This window comes from Callorhinus ursinus, unplaced genomic scaffold, assembly GCF_003265705.2.
Source record: "Callorhinus ursinus isolate GAN/ISIS: 27379988/994484 unplaced genomic scaffold, GSC_fseal_2.0 scaffold8, whole genome shotgun sequence".
Lineage (NCBI taxonomy): Eukaryota > Metazoa > Chordata > Mammalia > Carnivora > Otariidae > Callorhinus > Callorhinus ursinus.
The window spans coordinates 43,849,576-43,862,116 of NW_027397070.1; the positions used below are offsets into that span (position 1 = coordinate 43,849,576).

General features: G+C 40.7%; 1 protein-coding gene across 39 annotated transcripts in view; it reads left to right on the top strand.

Annotated features, from left to right (window-relative positions):
* Nucleotides 1–12,541, top strand: part of SIPA1L1 (signal induced proliferation associated 1 like 1) — a 463,818-nt gene that overhangs the window by 266,952 nt on the left and 184,325 nt on the right. For 30 of the 39 annotated variants that reach the window (XM_073895440.1, XM_073895444.1, XM_073895465.1 and 27 more), the window contains one exon: nt 8,719–8,780. The exons of 7 other annotated variants lie outside the window; for them this stretch is intronic. The gene's annotated coding sequence lies outside the window, so the exon portion shown is untranslated. Of the gene's footprint in view, nt 1–8,718; nt 8,781–11,143; nt 11,199–12,541 lie in introns of all 39 variants that reach the window. 2 more of the 39 variants (XM_073895443.1, XM_073895448.1) reach the window with 1 other exon arrangement.

A 12,541-nucleotide genomic window follows, 5' to 3' on the forward strand; every position in this document is an offset into this window, starting at 1 on the left:
TCTAGCACTTGGATTTTGATTTCTAAATTCCACTTTCTGATAAAAGGAACCAGGGTTCCTTGGCTCATTTCAAGGAAAGAAAGTACAAAATGAGACTGAAACATCTATTTTCAGGAAGTAAGGAGATGCTCAGAGAGTGTTAGGGTCACATGAAAATGACCTGGAAGCCATCTTGAAGGGGTTTCCACTGGCCAGATCTGGGACGGGTTGGGCTACAAAATAAATAATGGTAGTAGTATATTATAAGAAAGAATAACAGTGTAGGCATACCTCATTTCATTGTGCTTTATTTTATTAGTATTCACAGATCATGTGTTTTCTACAAATTGAAAGTTTGTGGCAGCCCTGTTTGAGCAAGCCTTTCGGCTCCCTTTTTCCAACTGCATTGGCTCACTTCATGTCTCTCTGGCACATTTTGGAAATTCTCACAATATTTCAAACTTTTTCATTATTATTACATTTGTTATGGTGCTCTGTGATCAGGATAATTGTAACTGATAGAATTGTTTTGGGCCTCATAAATCCTGCCCATATAAGATGATGAACTTAACCGATAAATGTTTGTGTGTTCTGACTGCTCCACTGACCAGCCCATACCCATCGCTGTCCTTCTCTTCGGGCCTCCCTACTCCTGGAGACACAACACTTTGACATTAGACTAATTAATAACCTTGCAATGGCCTCTAAGTGTTCAAGTGAAAGGAAGAGAGGCGTGTCTCTCACTTTACATAAAAAACTAGAAATGATTACATTTAGTGAAGAAGGCATGTGGAAAGCTGAGATAGGCCAAAAGCTAGGCTTCTTGTGCCAAAAAGCCAAGCTGTAAGTGCAAGGGAAAAGTTCTTGAAGGAAATTAAAAGTGCTACTTCGGTGGACACAAGAATGATAAGACAATGAAACAGCCTTGCTGCTGATGTGAAGAAACTTTTAGTGGTCTGGATAGAAGATCAAACCAGGCACAACATTTCCTTAAGCCAAAGCCTAATCCAGAGCAAGGCCCTAACTCTTCAATTTTATAAAGCCTGCGACAGGTGAGGAAGCTGCAGAAGAAAAGTCTGAAGCTAGCAGAGGTTGGGTCACGACGGTAAAGGAAAGAAACCGTCCCCACATCAAAGTGCAAGGTGAAGCAGCAAGTGCAGATGGAGAAGCTGCAGCAAGTTATGCAGAAGATCCAGCTAAGATCATTCATGAAGGTGGCTGCACTTAACAACAGATTTTCAGTGTGGAGTAAACAGCCTTCTATTGGAAGAAGATGCCATCTGGGACTTTCATAGCTAGAGAGGAGAAGTCATCGCCTGGCTTCAAAGCCTCAAAGGCCAGGCTGACTCCCTTGTTAGGGGCTAACACAGCTGGTGACTTTCAGTGGAAGCCAGTGCTTATTGACCATTCTAAAAATCTTAGGTCCCTTCAGAATGATGCTAAATTTACTTTGCCTGTGTTCTCTAAATGGAACAACAAAGCCTAGATGACAGCACATCTGTTTACAACATGGTTTACAGAGTATTTTAAGCCCACTGTTGAAAACTGCTCAGAAAAAAAAGTTTCCTTTCAAAATATAACTACTCAAAGACAGTGCACCTGGTCACCCAAAAGCTCTGATGGAGATGGACAACAAGGTTAATGGTTTCATGCCTGCTAACACAACATCCATTGTGCAACCCATGGATCAAGGAGTCATTTCAACTTTCAGGTCTTACTATTTAAGAAATGTGTTCATAAGGGCTATAGCTGCCACACAGATTGTGGTTCCTCTGATGGATCTCGGCAAAGTAAATTGAAAACCTTCTAGAAAGGATTCACCATTCTAGACGCCATTAAGAACATTCATGTTTCATGGGAAGAGGTCAAAATACATTAATTAACAGGCATTTTGAAGAAGTTGATTCCAGCCTTCAGGGATGACTCTGAGGGGTTCAAGACTTCAGTGGAGGACGTAACTGCAGATGTGGTGGAAACAGCAAGAGAACTGGAATTAGAAGTAGAGCCTGAAGATGGGACTGAATTGTTGCGATCTTGTGATAAAACTTTAACTGCTGAGGAACTGCTGCTTATGGATGAGCAAAGAAAGTGGTTTCTTGAGATGAAATCTACTTCTGGTGGAGATCTGGGAAGATTGTTGGAATGACGGCAAAGGATTTAGACTATTACATGAACTTAGTTGATAAAACAGGGCAGGATATGAGAAGATTGACTCCAGTTTTGAAAGAAGTTCTGCCATGGGTGAAATGCTGTTGTTCGTGAAAGGAAGAGTCCCATCGATGCAGCAGACCTCATTGTTGTCTTATTTTAAGAAATTGCCACAGCCACCCTAACCTTCAGCAGCCAACACCCTGATCAGTCAGCAGCCATCAACATCAAGACAAGGCCCTTATCAGCAAGATTACGACTCGCTGAAAACTCAAATGATGGTTAGCATTTTTCAATAAAGTATTTTTAAATTTAACATATATTGGGGGGTTTTTTAGACATAATGCTATTGTATACTTATTAGACTATTGTAGTGTAAACATAATTTTTTTTCCTGGGAAACCAAAAAATTTATTTGATTTGGTTTATTGCAATATTTGTTGCCTTGTCGTGGTCTGGAACTGAACCCACAGTTTCTCCAAGGTATGCCTGTATCTATCACCACCTGTTGAAATATACATATTAAAAAACATGGTATCTCTGATTTGAGTTCAACACCACAGAGATCATTCTGGCCTTTCTTCTTTCTTTCTTTGTTTTGTCTCTAGCCTCAGTCTATAGTCAAGACAGTGGTCTCCAAAGAGGCTAGGTTAGTTTTTCCCCCTACATTCCCTTAAGCGTGGTTATGTTGTGCATTTATAATGCAGTCCATTTGTCATTGATTGTGTTTCATTTTGAATTACCCCCACATACTGGTTGATTTTAATTATTTACTTTTCTTGATTTTGTGAAGCATTACTATGTTTATGAAACTAGACAAGAAGGTGTATTTGGAGACCCGTCCCTCCCCTCTATTCCTTGTATTCCACTTTCACCCCCTGATTTCTACCCTAGTGGCTTTGTAATGTCTGTAGAATAAAATTCCAACTTAGTATAAATGACAGGTTCCTCTGCCATCTCAGGCTTGTCTTGTCCTTGCCCACCGTGTTCTGGCTGCTGCAGATTTCTTGTTACTCCTCAGGTATGACTGGCTCGTTCCTGCCTTTGCACATTCTCTCCCTCGGCCTAGAATGATGCTCTGCTCCTTCTTCTTACCTTGCTCACCTTTAGTCATTCAAAACCCATTTCAGCTCTCGCCTGCTATGTATGGGAAGACTTCCTTTCCTCAGCATTTCTCCCCACTCCTCCTCCATAATAATTCTCTCCTGTTAATTTCTCTCTCCATAGCACTTGTGAATATTGTGTAACTGTTATGACATTTAACTTACATTCTTGATGCATAGGCTTGTCAGCTTCTTTATAACTGTGAGCTCCTTAAAGACAGGAACTTTATATTTGTGTTTCCAGCATCTAGTTCAATTTCTTGCACATACCAGTTAATGCAGTAAATGCAGTATAGTGAATGGATATCACTTTTTTTCACGTTTTCTTTATTCCTTTGCTCTTAATTTCACTCATGATATAAGCACCTGCAAAGAGAATGTGAATCCTTATGATATGCCCATGATCTTGTTGTTCATGGCATCTTTGTATTCTCTGCCTCTCCCAATGTATTTGGGCATAACCCTGGTAATTTAATGGCTTCCTCTGATCCCTGAGATGTTACATATCTAATTAAATTTTAGACATGGTGTGGATGGTTAAGATGAAGTCAAGGTATACAGACTGTTTTAAGTATGCAGACCTAGGAGGTCAAGACTCTTTTATCTGTCAGGTTTGCTTCCTCAACTTGAAAAGCTGGAAGAAATTGTACTGGAAACAAATCTGTTTTTTTTTTTAATTTTTTTATTTTTTTTATGTTATGTTACTCACCATACAGTACATCATTAGTTTTTGATGGAGTGTTCCATGATTCATTGTTTGTGTATAACACCCAGTGCTCCATGCAGTACATGCCCTCCTTAATACCCATCACTGGGCTAACCCATCCCCCCCCCCGAAACCCTCAGTTTGTTTCCCGGCATCCATAGTCTCTCATGGTTCATCTCCCCCTCTGATTCCCCCCTTCATTTTTCCCTTCATTCTCCTAATGTCCTCCAGGTTATTCCTTATATTCCACATATAAGTGAAGCCACATGATAATCGTCTTTCTCTGCTTGAGTTATTTCACTTAGCATAATCCCCTCCAGTTCGATCCATGTCGATGCAAATGGTGAGTATTCATCCTTTCTGATGGCTGAGTAATATTCCATTGTATATATGGACCACATCTTCTTTATCCATTTGTCTGTTGAAGGGCATCTTGGCTCCTTCCACAGTTTGGCTATTGTGAACATTGCTGCTATGAACATTGGGGTGCATGTGCCCCTTCTTTTCACTACATCTGTGTCTTTGGGGTAAGTACATAGGGTAGCTCTATTTTTAACTTTTAAGGAACCTCCATACTGTTTTCCAAAGTGACCGTACCAACTTGCATTCCCACCAACAATGTAAGAGGGTTCCCCTTTCTCCACATCCTCTCCAACATTTGTTGTTTCCTGTTTTGTTAATTTTTGCCATTCTAACTGGTGTAAGTGGTATCTCAGTGTGGTTTTGATTTGAATTTCCCTGATGGCTTATGATGGTGAACATTTTTTCATGTGTCTGTTAGCCATTTGTATGTCTTCTTTGGAAAAGTGTCTGTTCATGTCTTCTGCCCATTTTTTGACCTGATTTATTTGTTTTTTGGGTGTTGAGTTTGAGAAGTTCTTTACAGATCTTGGATCCCAGCCCTTTATCTGTTGTGTCATTTGCAAACATCTCCCATTCTGTGGATTGCCTTTTTATTTTGTTGACCGCTTCCTTTGCTGTGCAGAAGCTTTTTATCTTGATGAAGTCCCAAAAGTTCATTTTCCCTTTTGTTTCACTTGCCTTTGGAGAGGTGTCTTGAAAGAAGTTGCTGTGGCTGATGTCGAAGAGGTTACTTGCCTATGTTCTCCTCTAGGATTTTGATGGATTCCTGTCTCACATTGAGGTCTTTCATCCATTTAGAATTTATCTTTGTGTATGGTATAAGAGTGGTTGGGAAACAAATCTATTCAACAGTGTTTTAAGAGCCCTAGTTAGCTTTTAAAATGTCGTGATTTTTGTCCGAAGGGCACGTTCAGTGACCTTCCAAACTGTGTTTCTAAGTTGCTCATGTGACTTTTATTCTGTGTATAGATTATCCAGCAGATGATATGAAAACGTGGGGCTTATTTCCACCAGTTTCTTCATCCACCATCTGTTACTCTCCTTCCTCCCTCTGGATTGCATTCCCTTCCTGCCACTACTGTGTGTTCTGTCTAATCACAGTTCATTCTCCACAGCCCTACCTGGAACTCAGAGCAAAGGTTTGGTTGCAGGCAGATATCACACTAGATAGGGGGAGCTTTAGGATCATGCCTTGCAGGGGCTCAAGGCTTGCTGCTGCTCAGAGTAGTTGATGTCCAGGGAGCCTGGGCTTGGAGAAAGCATCCACTTGTACTACTGGCCTGTATTCTTTATTTATATAAAAAAAATACTAAAATATTTTACTTCTTATTTAAGTGTAACACATACAAAGATAAGTAAATTGTAAGTGAGCCCTTTGATGAGTTTTCCCAAATTGAACATGATCATGAAACTACCACTCAGATCAGGGAATCCAGTGTTACTAGCACACCAGAATTCCCTGTCCACCCCTTTCTGCTATCTTCTTACCCCTGCTCCCACCGCAAAGGTAACTATTATCCTGATTTACACAGGTTTACCTATTTTTGAACTTCATAAAATGGATCGTATAGTGTATTCTGTCATGTGTCCGGCTTCTTTGTCTCAACATTATGTTTGTGAGATTCATCTGTGTTGTTGTATTAGTTAAGATTCATTTATATTTATTACCGTATAGCAGGCAAATTACAGCATGTGGGTTGGCTGTTTTTGTAAATAAAGTTTTATTGGCACAGCAGCCATACCCATTTATTTACATATCATCTATGTAAACGTACTCCACATGCAAAGTTGAGTAGTTGCAACAGGGCTCAGTGACTCTTTGGTCCAAAAAACCAAAAATATTAATTGTTTAACTCTTGCAGAAAAAGCTCACTGACCCTTGCTGTATAATATTTCATTGTCAGTACTCGACAATTTATTTGTCACTGAGTTTTGGCCGTTACAATTAATGCTTGACTGTTACTGTGTGTGTCTTTGGGGCTACACATGTGCATTCCTGGTAGGCATTGCCCTGGGAGTGGAATGGTTGAGCTACATTGTAAGTTTATGTTCTGCTTTATTAGGTTCTGCTCAGCTGTTTTCTAGTTCACAGCCCCACCAGCAGTGCATGAGAGCTGAATTGCTGTACATCCTAAGACTTGGTATTGTCAGAGTTCAGTTTTAGCCATCTTAATCAGTAGGTAATTCTATCTCATTGTGGCTTTATTTTGTAGTAAGGGTAACAAATGAGGTTGAGTACCTTTTCATATGCTTAGTGACCATTTGGGTTACTTGTTTAGGTGGCCTTTTTATTGTTTTATCAGAGTTCTTTATATATTCTGAACGAGTCCTTTGATGGATATACATATTGCAAATACCTTCTTCCATTCTGAGACTTGCACTGTTATTCTTTTAATGGTGTTTTTATTTCTGTGAACCTGAAGATGATCAGAATATGCCACCCCAAAACATGCCACTTGGAACAAGGATTATTTTGAGTGAGGGAAATTGAGAAATAGCAGATGTAGGAAGAGTTCTCTTTCCTCCCACTTCCTGCCTGAAAATTGGGGCATAGATTTCCATTTGTAAAGGTGCATCCCGTCTCCATACCAGGAAGAGAAGAACCATTCTTATCACTGGAGAAACTTGGGTCTGCATAATCTTACCAAAGGGTCCTATCTACCATAGATTTCCTGGTCATCTTTCCACAGTTTATCATCCTTAGGAGCCCCAATCCCCTTTTCCTGTCTAGTCACTTCTGCACAATTTATTGCCCCTTATTAAGATGGTATTTAAGCCCCTGGGTGGAACTGCTTTTTTGGGTTTTTACTTGTTTTCTGTAACATCCCCATGGGTGTAAAAATATTAACATCAATAGAGAAACATATACCTTTTCTTCTGTTAATTTGTCCTTGTCAGTTTAATTAGCAGGCCCCTATAAACTGAATGTGAGAAGGTAGAGAAAAAGTTCTTTACTTCTAAAAGTTTCTACAAAACTAACTAATGCCTACAACATTGGCGAACCGTGCATACACCGAGGAAGGTGAAGTTGGACATGGTGTTTGTAGATATGTGGACAGTACCTATCTTCAGCCTTGTCAGGGCAGACCATCCCCAGGAAATATCGTAGCAGAGATCGATTTTTATGTCAAGTCCTTCTTAATTCAAGTGTGATTTGGTATGTTGTTATTTGTCCTAAGGTCTGAATAGAGACAGAGTTCTCATCTTTCACTTTGGAACATTCAAAACCTTTCCAGGGTCTTGGAGTCCCTAGTTCTGTGGGTGTGTTTCTTTAGTGTTTCACGGTGTTCTGAACATTGGAAGTTTTAATAAACATGCAGTACCAAATGTCGGAATCCACTGCATGTATTTGTGCTGAGATCTATTCCCTCGTATCCCTGAATTTAGAAATTTAGCAATTGAAGCTGATTTATCTAATTTGCAGTGGTTTGAACAGGGTAGATGGGTTTTCTAGGGGACAGGCTACATGATTTTTGAGGTCCATTTAATAATTGTGTTTTTGTTTCAGTTTTACAAATAGCAGTCCAGGGCAAGGCAGTATTAGTTGATTAAAATGTATTTAAGGGGGCGCCTGGGTGGCTCAGTCGGTTGGGCGACTGCCTTCGGCTCAGGTCATGGTCCTGGAGTCCCGGGGTCAAGTCCCGTATCGGGCTCCCTGCTCGGCAGGGAGTCTGCTTCTCCCTCTGACCCTCCTCCCTCTCATGTGCTCTCTCTCTGTCTCATTCTCTCTCTCAAACAAATAAATAAAATCTTTAAAAAAAATTAAAAAATAAAATGTATTTAGTTTATTTGACAATAGATGCAGACGATTTGAACTTGAAGATATTTAGAGATACTCTAATACTACAGATGTTTTCTCCTTTTTTAAAGGTTTTATTTATTGGAGAGAGAGAGAGAGAGAGTGCAGGGGGAGGAGCAGAAGGACAAGCAAATTCTCTGCTGAGCCCAAAGCCTGATGCAGGGCTGGATCCTGACCCCAGTACCCTGAGATATGACCGAACCGAACTCAGACACTGAACCCGCCGAGCCACCCCGGTGCCCCTGTTTTCTCTAACTTCTAATTTAAATGCAGCTGCCTGGGGTGCCTGGGTGGCTCAGTCGTTGAGCGTCTGCCTTCGGCTCAGGTCATGATTCCAGGGTCCTGGGATCGAGCCCCACATCAGCTCCCTGCTCAGCGGGGAGCCTGCTTCTCCCCTCCCCCACTCCCCTTGCTCGTGGTCCCTTTCTCTGTCAAATAAATAAATAAAATCTTAAAAAAAAAATGTAGCTGCCTACTTTCAAAAGCCTGGTTTGCCTCTTTCAGAAAAAACAAAACTTTTTTTTTTGCAACTATTTTCTTTTAACGAAATTTCTTGTGCACTTAGCTATTTTTTTCTGTTTTTAAACTTTTTAAAAACTATTTTATATTTTTCTTTTCAGGTTATTCACTATGAATATGGCTGCTATTATTTAAATTTCTGCAGCCATGGCACAAGAATATAGTAAGTACTATCCTATACTTCCTGTGACCTACCTGCTTTAAAATGTGTTGACTTTGTGTCTTTAAGTTTCTCATTGGAGCAGTGGAAATACAGAAACAAAGTTTTTAAAAATCTGCCTTTCTCAAAGGGATCAATTCATTTGGTCACCTACTTTTTGAGTCTGTAGCTTTATATAGAAATTCATCATGACCGTGATTAATTTCACCTTCGGATAAACACGGTGTTGCTCAGCCCATTCCCAGTCAGTACCAGCAGAGCGGACATTGGGATTGGATCCATATCACACATCCCACCCGTCTCCCTTATAGGAGCTCCAGGGTCGGCCCTGGTTAGGGGCAAGCCCATCCCTGCTTTGTGCACGACGGACTCCTCAGGGGCAAAGCATCGGCCGTGCCGGGCGTTATCTGGGCAGAAGGATGGTTTCGGGAGCGTCCCATTATCCTGTCCTAGCCCATGAGACGCGAAGGCAGGTCTGCCAGGAGCTTCTGGCAGAAGTCTTCTCAGACTTGAAACAGGCCTGCAGGAAGGGCCTCTCTCTTCCTCTGGATGCTGCTCGGTGCTGGCAGATCTGCGGTGGCTGCAGCCTGAGCAAGAAGCCACACAGGGCCGAGGACAGAGAAGTAAGCCCTGAGGCCTCCAGAAGTCCTCGCTTTTGAGCCAACGCATTTCCTTTTTGTTTAAGCCAGTTTACGATGGGAGCCAAAACATCCTAAGTGATTCACTTAATCTTCATGTTATTTTTAGTAATCCATTAGTTTCTCCCTGGGGAATGTGGGAGTAATTGCAAAGCAAGGCAAAATAATACCGTTAAATTAAACTGGCAGGGTGTGCTGGTGTTGACTGGCACCCTCTTCGCTCTTAACAGTTAACTGATAGAGTGATTTAGTATTCAAAGACAGGAGAATAAAATATATTGCTTTCACTCTCTCTCTTTTCCCTCCGGAAGGTTTTACCTTTTAATCAACCTGCTTGGGCTGTGAACTCTGAAAAGGGTCTTGGCCTTACCCGCCTGAGAACCACCAGCTCTTTGTCTAGGTGTATATTTGGCAGTATGGACCTGTTCTTTGTGTTTTCTTAGAACAGTCTGTGCCCAGGCTTCTGATGCCCCGTTTGCTTTTGTCCTTCAAAAATTAATATGAATATTTCAAACATAAAAGCAATGGAATAAGGAATAATACAAATACCCATATGTACTCTCCCTACAATACACTAGAGAAATCGAATGTTTACCAGTTCTATGGAACAGTAAAAAATCCAGGGTAATGCCCCCTAACAGGCAGCGCCCGTCTCTACCTCTGAGGAACCGCTATCCTGATATTATTCCTAATTTTTCCCATGCATTTGTCTGTGCTTTTATCACATTTGTGTAGTATGATTTTCCATATGCTTTTTAACTTCAGGTAAATGTAGATACTATATGTACTTGTTCTTTAAAATCACAGAGGAGGGACGCCTGGGTGGCTCAGTCATTAGGCGTCTGCCTTGGGCTCCGGTCATGTTCCCAGGGTCCTGGGATCGAGCCCCACATCGGGCTCCCTGCTTGGCGGGAAGCCTGCTTCTCCCTCTCCCACTCCCCCTGCTTGTGTTCCCTCTCTCACTATGTCTGTTTCTGTCGAATAAATAAAATCTTAAAAAAAAAAAATCACAGAGGATTGAGAATAGGTTCAGGATCACAGAAAGAGGCCATAAATTTGTTCTGAGACACTAGACATCCCAGTGATCTATACTAAATGGGTTAGACTTTAAATTGTTGATTTTAATCAACATGTGGACAGCTTTTTATCTTATTCTCGGAATCGGTGTCTGGTCTGCTAGTGAGTTCCCTTTCTTCACCTGCGTCTGCCCTCCTGTGCAGGCTTGGCTTGTGTTTAAGTAGCTCGAGTCATCCTGTGCTCAGAATGCATGCTTTTGGCAGACTTCACTAAGTCTGCATTTTCCTGCCATCACACCTACAAGGTTTCCTTTTGTGCATTCTAAACCATCAGTTTGTTCCTTGTACTGTGGCTGCAGTTCCAGAGAAGCCGTCCGCTCCTATGACCAGATTGGGACCTCAGTCACTGGCGCTGGGTCATTACTTCCTTTCATGCCCTAGCTTAGAGTCTTGGAGATCATTTTGTATCGTTCTTGTCAGAAATAGATCTCAGGTCATTTAACTTCTGCAACCAAATAACTCCTTCTGTTGCTCTTGGAGGATTCATATTACCCTTTGTTCTTGTTTGGAATGTGGCCTCCACAGAACTAAATAGTCATTTCCATTCAGGGATCATTAATCCTTTCAACTTGGGGACATAATTACTGATAAAGTATCAGAGAAAGATTTATGACAATCAGAAGAGAATTTCTTTCTTTTTATTTTTTTCCAGGATGTTATTTTTGTTTAAATGTTTGACATGTGGGAGAAAGAAGTAACCTCAAAAGGTATTTTCCCCTTAATTCATACATATTGTATACATGTTACAGGAAGGAAAAATAACATTTTTTGTTGAAATCAAATTGGGGTTTTTATGCTGTGTGCATGCATTTTTCTGTTGTTAAAAGAATGGGTCCTCCTTTTAATTTTATTTAAATGTAACTGTCTTTAGCTTTCTTTCCCCCAATGTGGACCCAGGATCTTAAATTAAAATGTTGCCAGTGTAAGAAGATTATAGCCATCAGTGGAAACGCCCAATCAATGAGGCCCTTGTGAAGAGAGCTACTCTCCCATTGGAAGATGACCAGAATTCAAAGATAGCGGGCACCTTGTTATACATCAGGCCAAATATAAACATAAGAAGTGCAGATATTTACATTTTAATCCCGTAGTGTGATTTATGTGCATTTTCTTATTTTAAAAAAATTTAATGGTATAGATGCTTTTCAATGGAAGAAGCCTATTGAAATTTTTCTTTGAGAAATCAGTACTGTGAACAAACTGCTTTTGTTTTGTGTGTGTGTATGTGTGTGTGTGTAATGGTATCTTCTTATTTATTTTTTTATGTAAAGGGATTGGTAGGCTTGGCTTGATTTTGTACCTCAAAATGAAATGGTGTCTTTGTGGGGGATGGTCCATGGGGCTGAGAGGACTGCTAGACAGTGACTCAGACCTGTAATTAGGTCTTGCTCTCCGCACCCTTGTTGACTCGAAAGCACTGACCATAGACCATTTAGTGTGGGAAAGCAGTACATGAATCATCGCAATTGGCACAGATTATCTGGAATGCTACTAAATGTTTTCTGTTCTTTATTCTGATTGAGGGAATGAGAAAGGGAGACTTGTTCTTGGAGTTTGAAAAGTACTCTAGAGGATACATACACCTTTGGGGAAATGGATTTCTTCCCTAGATAGAACGGAAAGCTGTTGAATATTCGATATTTGTAAAACAGTTTTGGTTTTGTGGGTTTGCTTTAGAATAGTCCTCCAAGCTCTGTGTCCTTACTTTTGGTGAACTCTTGCCTGTCTGTCTTTCATGAAGGGGAATCCTGGAGCCTCGGCTTAACCTCCACACCACAACTGGGGTTGGGGGGAATCCTAGAGGTTGATGTCGTGTTTTTTAGTTTCCTTCTAACTTGTCCCACTCCTCCAAATCTCTCATATCTAGGACAGAATTTTGTTATCCTTTTTTCTTCCCTTTCTCAAAATGAAGGGTCAGCCAACTTGTTGAGACCTACTAGGTGACTGGCCATGAAGCCAGTGAAAGTTGTTTTCTATCTTCACTAACTAATAAGTGTAGTTTGTTTCAACTTATTTTGTAGCAGAAAGTTGAAAATAATCGTGTTCATTC